The sequence below is a fragment of the Sitodiplosis mosellana genome, unplaced genomic scaffold (genome assembly GCF_009176505.1).
Source record: "Sitodiplosis mosellana isolate CC-2019 unplaced genomic scaffold, AAFC_SMos_1.0 Smas_scaffold_6242, whole genome shotgun sequence".
NCBI lineage: Eukaryota > Metazoa > Arthropoda > Insecta > Diptera > Cecidomyiidae > Sitodiplosis > Sitodiplosis mosellana.
Window position 1 is genome coordinate 183,683 of NW_022601483.1, and position 13,798 is coordinate 197,480.

The window sequence follows — 13,798 nt, forward strand, 5'->3', positions numbered from 1 at the left end:
AGAGAGAGAGAGAGAGAGAGAGAGAGAGAGAGAGAGAGAGAGAGAGAGAGTGAGAGAGATAAAAATGACAAAGACAGCAAAGTTCATCTCTTTTTGTCATTTATGGTGTGCAATTCAGAGAGACTTGTTGCAGTGATGATTTAAATCACATGGACGTTCAAACAGTGTGTGTTTTACGCACTGTGTTAAATCGCCACGTGCAAAACAGTTATACGTTTAGACAATGTTTTGTTCTGTGATCGTACAACACACACAGTTCGAGCGACAACGTGCTTCATGATATCACAGCAACAAGACGAATCTGAAATGTGCACACCATACTTGGCAAAAAGAGATGAACACTGTCTTTGTCACTTTTTCTATCTCTCTCTCCGTATGCATCACTTTCTTCGTTTCACAACATTTGAAACCAGCATTATTATTGCTTATTGCATTATTATGCATCCAATTGTGCAAGTGGAAACTCAAAAAAATATTCGTTCAATTTTTTGTGCGAAAATAATGTTCACAACTTGAAAATTACAGTATTACAGTGCTTACAGTATTGAATACATAGGATCATTCCTATATTTTTTTAAGAAATAAGAAAATTTTATGTTTGAAAAAAAAAAATGAAATTTTACCTACGAACGAACGAACGAACAAACGAACATGTTCGTAGATTCTACGAACGAACGAACGAACGAACGATCATGTTCGTAGATTCTACGAACGAACGAACGAACGAACGAACATGTTCGTAGATTCTACGAACGAACGAACGAACAAACGAACATGTTCGCATACGAACGAACGAACGAGCGCTCGTTGACCGCTCTGATGAGAGATTGATTCGTGTGCAAAATCCAAGTTTTTTTCCCTTAAAATTTAGATTGTTTGTTGGCGGATTGTATGCGGAAAAATTACGTTTGTCTATCGTAAACGTTATTTCAGTATATTGTACACTTTGCATATCACACATGAGTGGGGGAAAATTTAAGTATAAATATACTTACTTGAGGATAGAACTTTATCACAACTGTGAAATTTGATGATTTAGTTGAAATATATTTAATTTTACGACGATCTAGTGTTAATTATGCATTTGAAATGGTATGGGTAATGATTTTCATTTTGCTATATGACATAACCACAAAATAAGTGTTGAAATTTGACAATAGAATAATAACACACACATTTGTCAATTTGAAAGAGTTGAGCTGTGTGAAAAAGGAATCAAATTGAAAGAATTTAGATCGATAAACATTTTATGAGAATAGTTAATGAAATGCCGCTTGAACGACGGAATGGAAACAAATTGTTTTGAAAGGAATAGATTAGCGGATATAACACAATAAATTGTCATTTTGAAAAAAAAAAAAAAAAAAAAAAACGAATATGTGTGGATGCTATGATTTTGAATTGTATTCCAAAATTCGAATTGGCACTTTGAAAAGAGTTTATTAATTAAGTTTTTAAAATTGAATAAAAATGTTTTAGAATATTGTGAAATCGATTTTATGCGATCATAGATTTATAAATTCTTTTTCTTGATAAATATTTTTTCTCAATTAGCATTTTTTCAACATTTGAACGATTGAAATGAGATTTTTGATTGGAAAACCAACTTCAGGTGATTCAATGTCCAAAAATCAAATGTCATGCAATCTTTCATTTTGTTGCAGAACACCATTCTTATAGTGTCGCTTGTTTGAGAGCATACACACACAAGTGTAATTGAAAAATTGAATACGTAAGTGGACAATTTTATGATTTTCTTTTTACTGACTTAGAAATGTGTCGAAATGCATTTTCACATTTCCTTAGAATGATTGATAAAGAAGGACTGTGTTGTTCAATTTGTATTTACAATCGTTTTTGTATCTCAATTCGGTACACTGTATAATTTTTTTTGCATTTCATATAAGAATACAATTTTTTTTAAAACTGTGAATTTTGGTAAAAAAAATTAAACGTATATGTTATTTATTTATAGTTTTTAACAGAAAACGTGAAAAATATAACATATTAATTAGTGTTCATGCGGTGAGTCATACAGTTTATGCGCAGCGCTGAGTCATACAAATTGGGCGGAAAATAAATTGGGAAAATCCTATGAGACACACACACATTTGTCATTGCGTCAAAAGTTTTGAGGCGTATGTGACTCATACACTGTGTGAGCTGGTGTTTCCATTAGAATATAAAGGTTTGTTTTTGAATTAGTTGTTATTGAATGTTCATGCAAATCGTTTCGATGCTAATTTGATAATAATTATTGTGTATAATTTTCATAACTGTTTATTTTTTTCTTCAATAGATAAGGGAGAAAAAAAAGATAAGGGACGTTGAATTGTTCAAGTTTGAGGTTGGTTGAGAAACCAATAAAGGTGCGTGTGAACGAAATCGACTTATTCACAGAGTATCATTTGTTCAATACACAACAACAGTTGCAATTGGAAGGTTTGTATTTTTTTTCTCTCTCTAAAAGTAATGGTTGTGTCAATTTGAATTCAATTCATTATTCGTGTGTTCATTTATTTCATCTCATTCTGGAGTTGAATTAGAAATTGAATATTGTTTTTTTTTTACATAGTTTGGTGTTATGATGGATTTGGACTGTTGTGACATCGATTTTGCCAATGTTGAATTTGCGTTGGATGAGGCAATGGATCAAATTGCGGCTATTGATTTGCAGCAATTGTTAGAAGAAGAAGAAGATGGGGCTAGATCATTGTTAGCTGTGAGTGCTATTGAAAAACGTCGTTGGATTTCACCTATTGAACAGCATTTGGAGGAGGAGGCAGCAGCAGTAGTTAACAATCCACCGAAGAGATTAAAATCGAATGTGAAAGGTAGATTAGTTAAATTAGTGCCATTTTTAGAACGGTTAAAAGATAGCATTCATGAATTTAAAAAAGGAGAAGTAAATGACGTTGTTGATAGGAATTTTTTTTGAAGTTATTGATAAAAAAGTTGATGATTTAGTTGAAGTAGGCAAAGGATTTGAATTTGTTAAAAACTCGAAAGATGTTAATTCGAAAAATGATGAAAAGGTGCAGTCAATTTTTGACGATACATCCATTTTGTCATATTTTGGTGATGATAATGATTCAGTGCCGTCTTAGCCTGGAAGCGAATGAAGCAGCCGCTTCAGGGCCCCGCATTTTCAGAGGCCCCGAGCTGCTGAAAAGGCCCTGAAATATTATGAGAAAATCTTATCAGAAGAAAATAAAAAAAAATACACAAAAAATACAAAAATTCTCAAATTTATTTCCATCTTCGTGGTCTGTTTGCTGTCTATTAAACAGATGATGCGCGTGACGACGACGCCGTGGAAATGGCTTTGGTCCTATTTTTAGCGTCAATAAAATCATCAATTATTTCATCGAAGTCCAAATTATTCAAAATTTCACATTCAATCGATAAAAATGCGAATGCATTGAGTTTTTCTTCGCCCATAGTGCTAGTTTGAATTCAATCGAAATTGGCGCAACATTCAAATATTGAATGGATAAATTGATATCATATGACAGAAATTGGAAAACGTATGACAGAAAATGGGAAAACGTATGACAAAAATGGGAAAACGTATGACAAGAATGGGTGGAAACGTATGACAAAAAATGGGAAATCGTATGTCAGCAAATTGGAAAACGTATGACAGAAATAGGAAATCGTATGACAGAAAATAGGAATATGTATGACAACGTTAAAAAATGTATTTCTAACAAAAAAAAAAGATCTGATTGAGATAAAAGACAAATTAAAATGTTCGAAACTCCTTGAAATGAGAAATTCTTTGTGAACGTTACTCTCTTTTGCAATGTTGAAGTGAAAAGGTACATATTTATATACAGTGCTTGTAGTACACTTGCTAGCACCAGTTAGTGTCTCGGTGCCATTAATGTATATGATAAATGGGAACTGTGAAAAGTTGCTGTAACGTTGCGAAATACGTCGAACATTTGCAAGTAGAATTGTGATAGGTCATCTTACTGTGTGCGAATTCATTCATTAGATTGTTTATTTGTTTTCGTATCAAGTATCATATATATACAAACTCAAAGGAGCCATATCATTTTCGTGTGTATGTACTTCAGCGACTACAGTTGAACGCACACCCCATCAATTGGTGTCTAAAACTTAAAATGAACACAAGAAGGACACAGAAGATAGTCAGAATGAAAAAAGACAATAAAATGGTACACATCATAGGACTGAAACGAGTACGGCGCGATTGAAGGTCCCATTATGTGTACCATTTTATTGCCTTTTTTCATTCTGACTCCCCAAATGGCGTGTTAGAAAGAGATGGAGAATCCTTCTTCAGTTGCGGAAACCCAGGCAGGGTATATCCCAGACAAAATAATACTGGTGGAGCAGAAATCGCGCCGCGCGCGGAATCAAACCTTTCTTTCATCTCAAAACTTATTTATTTAATTATTAAATTAATTACGAATAATATATATATTTCAAATCTAATGTTGAAGGCAGTTGATACAAATTCTGTTTAACTACATTTGCTTTTTTTAATCGATGAATAATAGATAACAGCCTTTAGTTCTATCCGCTCTCGCTCCGAACAAGCAACCGACAATAAAAAAGAAAAGAGTCAGTAGGGATAAGAGCGATAAAAAGCATGTTTTATACGCAAAAAAAAACGTTTGATATCAATTCTTAATATCTATGAGATTGAGAGCCGCATATGTATTTTGGCCGACTTAAATTTTGATAAATTAGAGTATGTTTCACTCGTAATTTTTTGAGATTTTCATTTTAATGACAAAAAAAGTCGAATTGATGTCTTCGTAAAAATTGTTGCTCACCAATTGAAAACATTCTCTACTTTTTTCAATACAAAGTCTATGAAAAATACATACTCAATCTTTGATATTTAGAGAAAGAGATAAAGAGAAAATTTTCTGTTGAGACCACTAAAAATACCATTTTTTAATTCTTTTATCAATTGTCATACGATTTCCCATTTTCTGTCATATATTTTGCTATTTCTGTCATACGTTTTCCGATTTGCTGTCATACGATTTCCCATTTTTTGTCATACGTTTCCACCCATTTTTGTCATACGTTTTCCCATTTTCTGTCATACGTTTTCCGATTTGCTGTCATACGATTTCCCATTTTCTGTCATACGTTTTTCCATTTTCTGTCATACGTTTTCCCATTCTTGTCATACGTTATCCCCTCACCCATATTGAATTTTGTGCTATTGAGAAAAAAATTTAGGGCCCGGAAAAATTTTGCTTCAGGGCCCCCGAAAGTGCTAAGACGGAAGTTTGCAGAGTGGAGTTTGTTCAAGAGCATATAAAAGTCTTGAACAAATTTTTCTTGGCCTTGAAAGTTGCATATTTGAACATAATTTGATGACTGATTCTAAATTTTTTATTAAATTAGATTCGAAAAACAGTGTGTCTGGAAATTGTGTATATGATCCGATGATTGGAATTAAACTTCCTAATAATGATCGAGGGCCTTCATTTGTTTATTTGTCCAATTTAACTCGTTTGTTTTCGTTTATATTTTTATTGTTTTTATTGTTGGAGTCTTGGTTGTTTGGTTGGATTGATATGTTGCGTTACATTTTGTATGAATTAAGTCAAGCAACAAATGATAGATTCAGTTCAGTCTTTGCCCAAATTTAAACGTTGTTTGACCGAAATTTTTTCTATGCTTGAAGTGGGCATTGATGAAATGTCTGGTGTTGAACGTAAAAATGTTAGTTTTGCATACGGTTCAATGGTTATAAATTATTAATGGTTTAAGGGCTGCATCGAAACGAATCGATTATTCAAAGGATATCACTTTATTAGAAAAATTTGATATTTTAAATGATACGATAGAAATTGATGATTCGACTCTATTTATTGGTTTACTGGAAAATCATGCTGGATTGAAAGCATTTGCTAAAACATTTGAAAATAAGTTGAAACAGCGGGGAAAAAATGAAACCTGTGTTTTATTTGATCTTTCTGGTACAGCACCTTTGAATGTTCGAATCATTTGAAGTGTGATTAATGTAAACTAGGATCGCCCAGTGGTCGAAAATTCGACCAAGTACAGATGGACATTGTTTCTTGATAAAAACGAAATTAAGTTATTTTGAAATAAAGAAAATAATCTTTATTATATCTATCTTATGTTTGAATTTTTTTATCGAAAACAAATTTATTTATGGCGTAGGAACAAAATCGAATTCTACTAAATTATCGTGACAAACACATGGATCTGCCCAACATGTTGGACATCCGCATATGCACGGGTCGATGCCACATGCTGGACATACACATGTTTTGGTATGTTCATGTGCTTGTACGATATTCACGAAAGCAGTTCCACATTCGCATACATATATGATTTCCGTATGTACTTGATAGAAATGCCGAATGATATCTGCATAAGACATATTTCGCAAATCACATGGGCAGAGTTTCGATCGCTCTATAAACATATTGTGTAACGTCCTCCCACCAATTAAAAGAGTAGAAGCGATTCCATTGAAAGCAGTGGCAATTCAACGCAATCCAAGTGCATTTAATCTGTGTATAATAGCAGTTTGAATAAATGTTTTACCACATCCAGCATGAACAGTCAAACAAAAAACATTTGAACCGGTGTCATGGTATTGCACTTCACGAATAACTCTATTAATGATATTTCTCTGTTCATCATTGGCTTTTTCATACATTTCATTGTATAAAAATTGCTGTTCGTCAGGGTCTAACACATCTTCATCGTTAATTTCAGGCATGGCAGAAGGCGTTGGAAGACCCAAAGCTTCACACGATAAATTATGAGTCAACAAAATATCCTCAATTTCCAATAATGCCCGATTGAATGATATTCTTTCATCAAAATCTCTCAAAAAATCTTCACACAGCGATTCCTTAAATTCATTCCAAAGAGCCAACGCATTAGCTGGCACATTTAGTGCACAAATAATACCGAACAAATTTCTTATTTGTTTTGACGAATTGAAATTTTTCGCTTCATTTAAACACTCACGCCACTCATTATCATTCGAAGCAATACCACAGGCATGACACGCTTCAACGAATGTATTATAAACGACATCATCATAAGTTTTGACATCATCGAAACATTTAGGCCCACGAACATGCAGCAAAAGTAAACGTAAATGAAAAAGTTCTACATCTTTCGATGATACAACATACATCCGTGATATAACTTTTCCTCCCCCTCTTTCCCTCCTCTTCAACTTTCTAACATTGTCATGAAAAACAAAATACTTCGGCAATTCAGGATAAGTGTACTCACGCGCTGAATAATCAACACGATTCAACTCAAAAAATGCTAACAATTTTGTTAGTTTCACATTAGCAACTGCTTGTGCTACATTTCCCTCATTAAAAAATACTTGCTGTCGATTTGGTAAGTGAACATCAAGTCGATAAATGGTATGTGACTGATAATGCATGTCAAATTTGAAGATCCGCCAAGCGGCTTCAGTTGAACCAACATATCGTCCATTCAAATAATTTTGAACTTCATCAATTTGTGGTTCACCAATAGCTTCATCAGCAACTACAACAGTAGCGCTATCATACCCCTTATAAACATACTTATATATATATTTCACACTTTTAAGGGTAGTGCATACTTCGAAATTTAAATGACAATCAAATTTCGCCAGTAAATATGGGTTATATGGAACCACATAACGATTATCGAGTGATTTCCCACGCACATCCACACCAACACCATTATCACGACGTTTATATATCGGGTATCCATTCACTGACTCACGTGTATATTCGGCAAACTCTTTTGGAAATTCTTTTGAACATTTTCCATCCTTCATATCATACAAACAGAATTCGGATTAAGACTACCACACGGACCATGCATCATATGTTTCACAACATACTCATGCAGTTTTGGATGTGTTTGCGCATCTGGAATTTCTGCACTAATAACTTTATCGATATCAACAGCTCCAACAATTCGATCACCTTCTTAAAGAGTGATCAAAATATGAGAGTGATGGAAACCTCTTTTTTGAAATTCGATAGTATAAATTATGGCAGCAACATTACTAAATATACGCTTATGTACAATTACATCAATCAATTCCTTCAATTTTGCCTTAAACACACGCACAATGATGTCAGGGCGGATATTACCTGCTTCATCGATGTGTCTAGCAATTTCTGGCCAATTTGGATTGCAAGTCATAGTAATAAACAACTAACAGCGGAATTTAAATGAAAGTTGTTGTATTCACTTGTTGTATTCACTTATTGTATTCGTAGGTCTGTGTGTAGCGCACAACACTTACACGCAAGCCAAATGCGCGGCAAAATGCTCACCGCTCATTGGATAATAAAAAGAGACGCTACAAATACATTGAAACAGCCATTCAAATACACACGAAAGCCGACGGCTGCCATTCCACTCATTCGTACCATACGAACGCAGAGAAAATTTAGCGGAATAATGATTCCGATTTATCGGAATTCTTCAATGCAAATTACTTATTAAAAAATTTTGGTTGGAAAATTTTCGGAAAAGCGCTATTGTGTAAAATCGGGAAATCGGAGAAATTTCAGACCAGTCTCATTCGATTGGGCGGGAAATTTCATGTGAGGTGGCGACCCGAAGGACGATTTTCAAGCGAAAAAACCCTCCATTTTTGAGATATATGGAAAAAACTTGCCGTCCGAATTTTTTCATTTATCGCCCTTGGGGTCGCCACCTCACATGAAATTTCCCGCCCGATCGATTGACACAGGTCTGAATTTTCTCCGATTTCCCGATTTTCCACAATAGCGCTTTTCCGAAAATTTTCCGACCAAAATTTTTTAATAAGTAATTTGCATTGAAGAATTCCGAAAAATCGGAATCATTATTCCGCTAAAGAACGAGGAGAACGGTTGCATTCTTGACAACTTTGACATTTCGATGTACACACACATATAAAAACGTATGGCGGATTGAAAAACGTCACCAATGAACTAAACTATCACTTGGTGTAGCAAGTTCATTGAATGTGTGAACGGGTGACAATATTCGATGACTTCAAAATCATATGAAAAACCAAACAAGTGTTGACAGTGCAAACTCACGGTTTTTTCGAAATATTTCTTCGGAAAACATATCGTGGATGAAGCCTAGGCTTTGTAGAGCCCGAATATCAACAACAAAAGAAAATAAATGAATATAATTCCCAAACAAATAATGTATATAAAATGTATGGCGTTTCCAATCTCACCACTGTTCACCACAATCAGTCAAAGCATTAATGTGAATGACGCATGATAAAGTGACTTTGACAGCACACGCATATGAATTGTTGTCATGTTTACGGTCGGAAATGTCAATGCAAAATCTCCAGTATCCAGTTTCACTTTACTTTTCTTTTACATTCCCCTCACATAGCACACTCATCGGCAACGTACATGCTGCCACGTATATTGTTGTTGCAACTCGCTTCGTACCATTTGTATGGGAAAAAAGGTACTTAGCAAAATGCGTATAAAAACGCATCTACGCAACAAAAGCACAATTTTTTTTTATAACACATCTACACTAGGTAACCTTTCCAACCATACCACTTTGACCCAAATCGGTTGAGCATAAGTTGGTCAAAATGGTACCACAATTTATCCCTTAGCCGATTAATATATAGATTATCCATTGATTCCGATGCCATCTGGATTTGATGGTGATTTTGGTGGCGTACGTGTTTTTCAGATTATGCGATGTGGTTCACAAAATGCAGCATATTTGAATCGAATTTAAGCTATTCCACGTGTCAAACATGTTGAATGACGTCTTCAAAATTTTAGTAATCCGAATGCACCTTTTAATCTGTGTAGAGGTTTTATTGATGTAGCTCAGGCGAAAAAAATCAGTGACAGTCGAGATAGTTATTTGAGAGATTTTGAATTTAATACATATGCGATCAATGAGTTGAATTGTATGTTATATAGACAGCGTACGATTCAATTGGCTAGCCATGGTAGTGAGCGTGAAGCATTTGTTGATTCGTTTTTAAAGTTTTTAGATTCTTATATGCGTGACGAATTGTGTTCTGAATTGAAAGATGGTGAATGTTATTTTAGATTTCTTGAAAAACGTTCATTCAACGATGCTTTTGAATTTTATACAAATCGTCGTGAATTGAATGATGCTATTGTCGTTTAGTATTTTTTTGGATGTTGTTGACGAGACGGTGCAAAAAAGTCTATTGAAAAGACCAATTGTGCTTTATGGACGATATGATGATATGATTAATGCGGCTAAGCACTGTTGCCTGCAGTGTTTGACGGTCCCAAGCCCGTGAAAACGCAGAGGGGGTAATCCTAAGGTGTTGAACCATGCCGAGGGGATGAATGGCTATTGCGAACTTTCACCACACATCATTTTCATATTTGTTTTCAATCAAAATCGAAATGACCAACGATACGCCGTACGTTTTTTAATTCTGTATTTGAATCGATCGTTAATTATTTTTTCTTAGAGCCGATTCTCAGCTAGCAGCTAATCACACTTTTCAGTGTCAACATTGTCCGAATATTTTGCATCTTAAATGTGTAATAGATCACCTAGGCACAGAGGAATCGAAATGTGGTGGTTGTTTTTGGAAACCAAACCAACCTTTTTCGATTGATGCAATTGCCGGAATGAAAAATGATGTTCGCCACTTTATTACTGTCATTGAAAACGACGTGGACTCAGGAACGGGCAATGAAGATTGGCGCAATTTTACTCGTTCGTTGTATGCTGTACAAAATGAAAAACTCTTGGAGCTCTTCGAACTCTATTGGTTGGCTGTTACGAAAATTGGGTAAGTGTTTCATAGCATGTACTTATTTGACGTGGAAAATTACATTATTTTCTATCAAATTACGAATTGTGAGTCTGGACAGCGCATATGAAGATTGAAGAGCCCGAAATTAGGTCGAATGATTCAATCAAATCAAATCCCACTGAAATTATTCAATTTATTTGAGTTGCAAGCGAAAAAAAAACAAAAAAACTGATTTCAATTTTTTATATTAGAATAAACAAATTTTCGCACATGATTTAAATAAATCCAATTTATGCACTTGTATTATTTATTTTGAATGTTATTGTTTTCAGCTGGTATTTTCATTTCAACTGGAGACTTGGTTCCTTTTTCGACTTCATTGCCATTGCACACAGTCTGATCGTCTGAAACGAAACATATTTGAATCGATTTCAAGCGTAGAGCGAGAAAAAAACAATCCTTACACTTAGTGTACTGCATCAACCTTTTCATCTGTTCATATTTTTCACGTTCTGCAGCCATATATTCTCTCGATGGTTTTAACGCAACTTCAATAGCAGCCGGGTCAACTAGATCATCTGCTCACCGCTTCCTCACTATGGCGTGCGCCTTCGTGTAATTCTCATTGGCCAATTGAAACCACTTTTCTTGCCAATTTATCCAATCATCAGTTCCAATTACATGTGGGTTTTTCGCCATCTTTAATTGTTGATATTTCAAATATTCTTCGCACAAATCCGCCTCACTCATATTGATCTGTAGAAAATACAAAAAAAGATTAGATATAAGTAAGTTCACTGGTTTCAATATTCATAGAAAGAATTTTCTCTTTTTTTTGTACACGTATGCCATTTGTTTACGATATTTTCAGAAGTTTAAACCTTTTTAAGCTTTTTTTTCGTTCAATAAATATCTTCTGCGAATGAAAACACCAGAGATTTGTTGAATATGGTTTCGTTGTGTCAAAACAAAGGAATATTTATCAATACATTCCGAAGTTGGTACGAGTAATAGAACGCAGAATAGTCAACACATCAGGCAAAACTTGTCTGTCTCTATCTCTCTGCCTGTGTATATGTATACTTGCTAGCTTATTTTTTCGCCAAAGGAAAGGATACGGCGAATACGAACACATCGGACAACCACCACGTTCAGAACATCAAACAACTCCTATAGTTAGTCGCGAACGGTTAAATCACTATCTCTTCCGGGAGATTCTCCCTTGGCTTAGACCTCCAAGGCTATACGATCTCTTCACACTGCTCACGAACTTTTGAACAGTTTCAACAATTCCATCCGTTGCGATCTTACTAGAAAGTAGTTGAGTGGTGCCAAATCGTCAGCATTACATGAAATTGGTCTCATGGATTCAGGGCGTGCTAAAATGCCGGCACAGAAGCCTCTGTGAAAGCATAAATGCCGAACGACTGCAACGGCTTAAATGTGGAGGGGGCACTCCGGCCGATGTCTACACCGATGCTCTAGGGTGTGATTCTCGTAGTGATCTAGAGCAAGTGATATTTAGAAGTGAAAAGCGGTAAAAAATATATCGACGAATAAAAAGAGTGACTAAATAAGCGAAAAAATAGAAAGAGAGACGAAAGTGGATAACAAATAATAATTATAAGAGGATCTATAGTTTGTGGAAGAAATCAAAATGAATAAAGTGACGAAACAACAGATTAAAGCGAATAAAAAATGGATCAAGGTTTTCGTGCATTTTTGAATGATTTTCGAAGGGATGTGGCCCAAATATGAGAATGTTGTATTGTACTCTGCATCCAGATACATACATGCTTAAATTGGCAGCTGAAATGATGCAAATGTCCGATGAAGAAGCACGTACATTATAAATAGTTCCTGATTGTATGCAAATGCAGAACAGTCAATTTTACAACAGTGAGGTAAATATTCAATGAAATCTATACAGATTTATGTAAATGTAATAAAATCGTCATATTTAGCATCAAGCAGAACGCCAAAGTTGTATATTTATGGTGTTCCGATTTTGAAAAATAAATAAGATTATATGGTTTTTACGTCCAAAATCCACCCAAAAATGAAAAAAAAACATTCAACCGTTTTTCAACCGTTCCTCCTTGGACTTCCGACGAAATATAACCGTTTTTCAACCGAAATGCATTCTACTTAATTTTAACTTAAAAAGCAATTTCGGATAATTTTCAGTCTTTCGGTAGAACATCGGCAAATTTTTAGATTATCAGATTAATAACAGTTTTATACGTATCAGTTTGTATTGATATATTTTGATTTTATAATGAGAATATTTGATTTTATGTTGAAATTTCTATGATTGCTAAAGGTCCTATTTCCTAGGCTTTTTGGTCGCCGATTCAGGATTTTCGACATAAATTTTTAGCCACTGAACGGGTTTTAACAAAGAACGAGGAGAACGGTTGCATTCTTGACAACTTTGACATTTTGATGTACACACACATATAAAAACGTATGGCGGATTGGAAAACGTCAGCAATGAACTAAACCAGCGTCGTAGCCAGGCCGGCGCAATGGGTGCATTGAACCCTCCAAAAATTTCAAAGGTGCAACAAAATCGGGTTTCAAAGGTGCAACAAAAGAAAAATTTCGATTTTGCACCCTCCAATTTTTTTTTCTGGCTACGGCGCTGAACTTAACTATCACTTGGTGTAGCAAGTTCATTGAATGTGTGAACGGGTGGCAATATTCGATGACTTCAAAATCATATGAAAAACCACACAAGTGTTGACAGTGAAAACTCACGATTTTTCGAAATATTTCTTTGAAAAACAAATCATGGATGAAGCCTAGGCTTTGCAGAGTCCGAATATCAATAATAAAAGAAATTAAATGAATATAATTCCCAAACAAATAATGTATATAAAATGTATGGCGTTTCCAATCTCACCACTGTTCACCACAATCAGTCAAAGCATTAATGTGAATGACGCATGACAAAGTGACTTTGACAGCACACGCATATGAATTTTTGTCATGTTTACAGTCGGAAACGTCAATGCAAAATCTCCA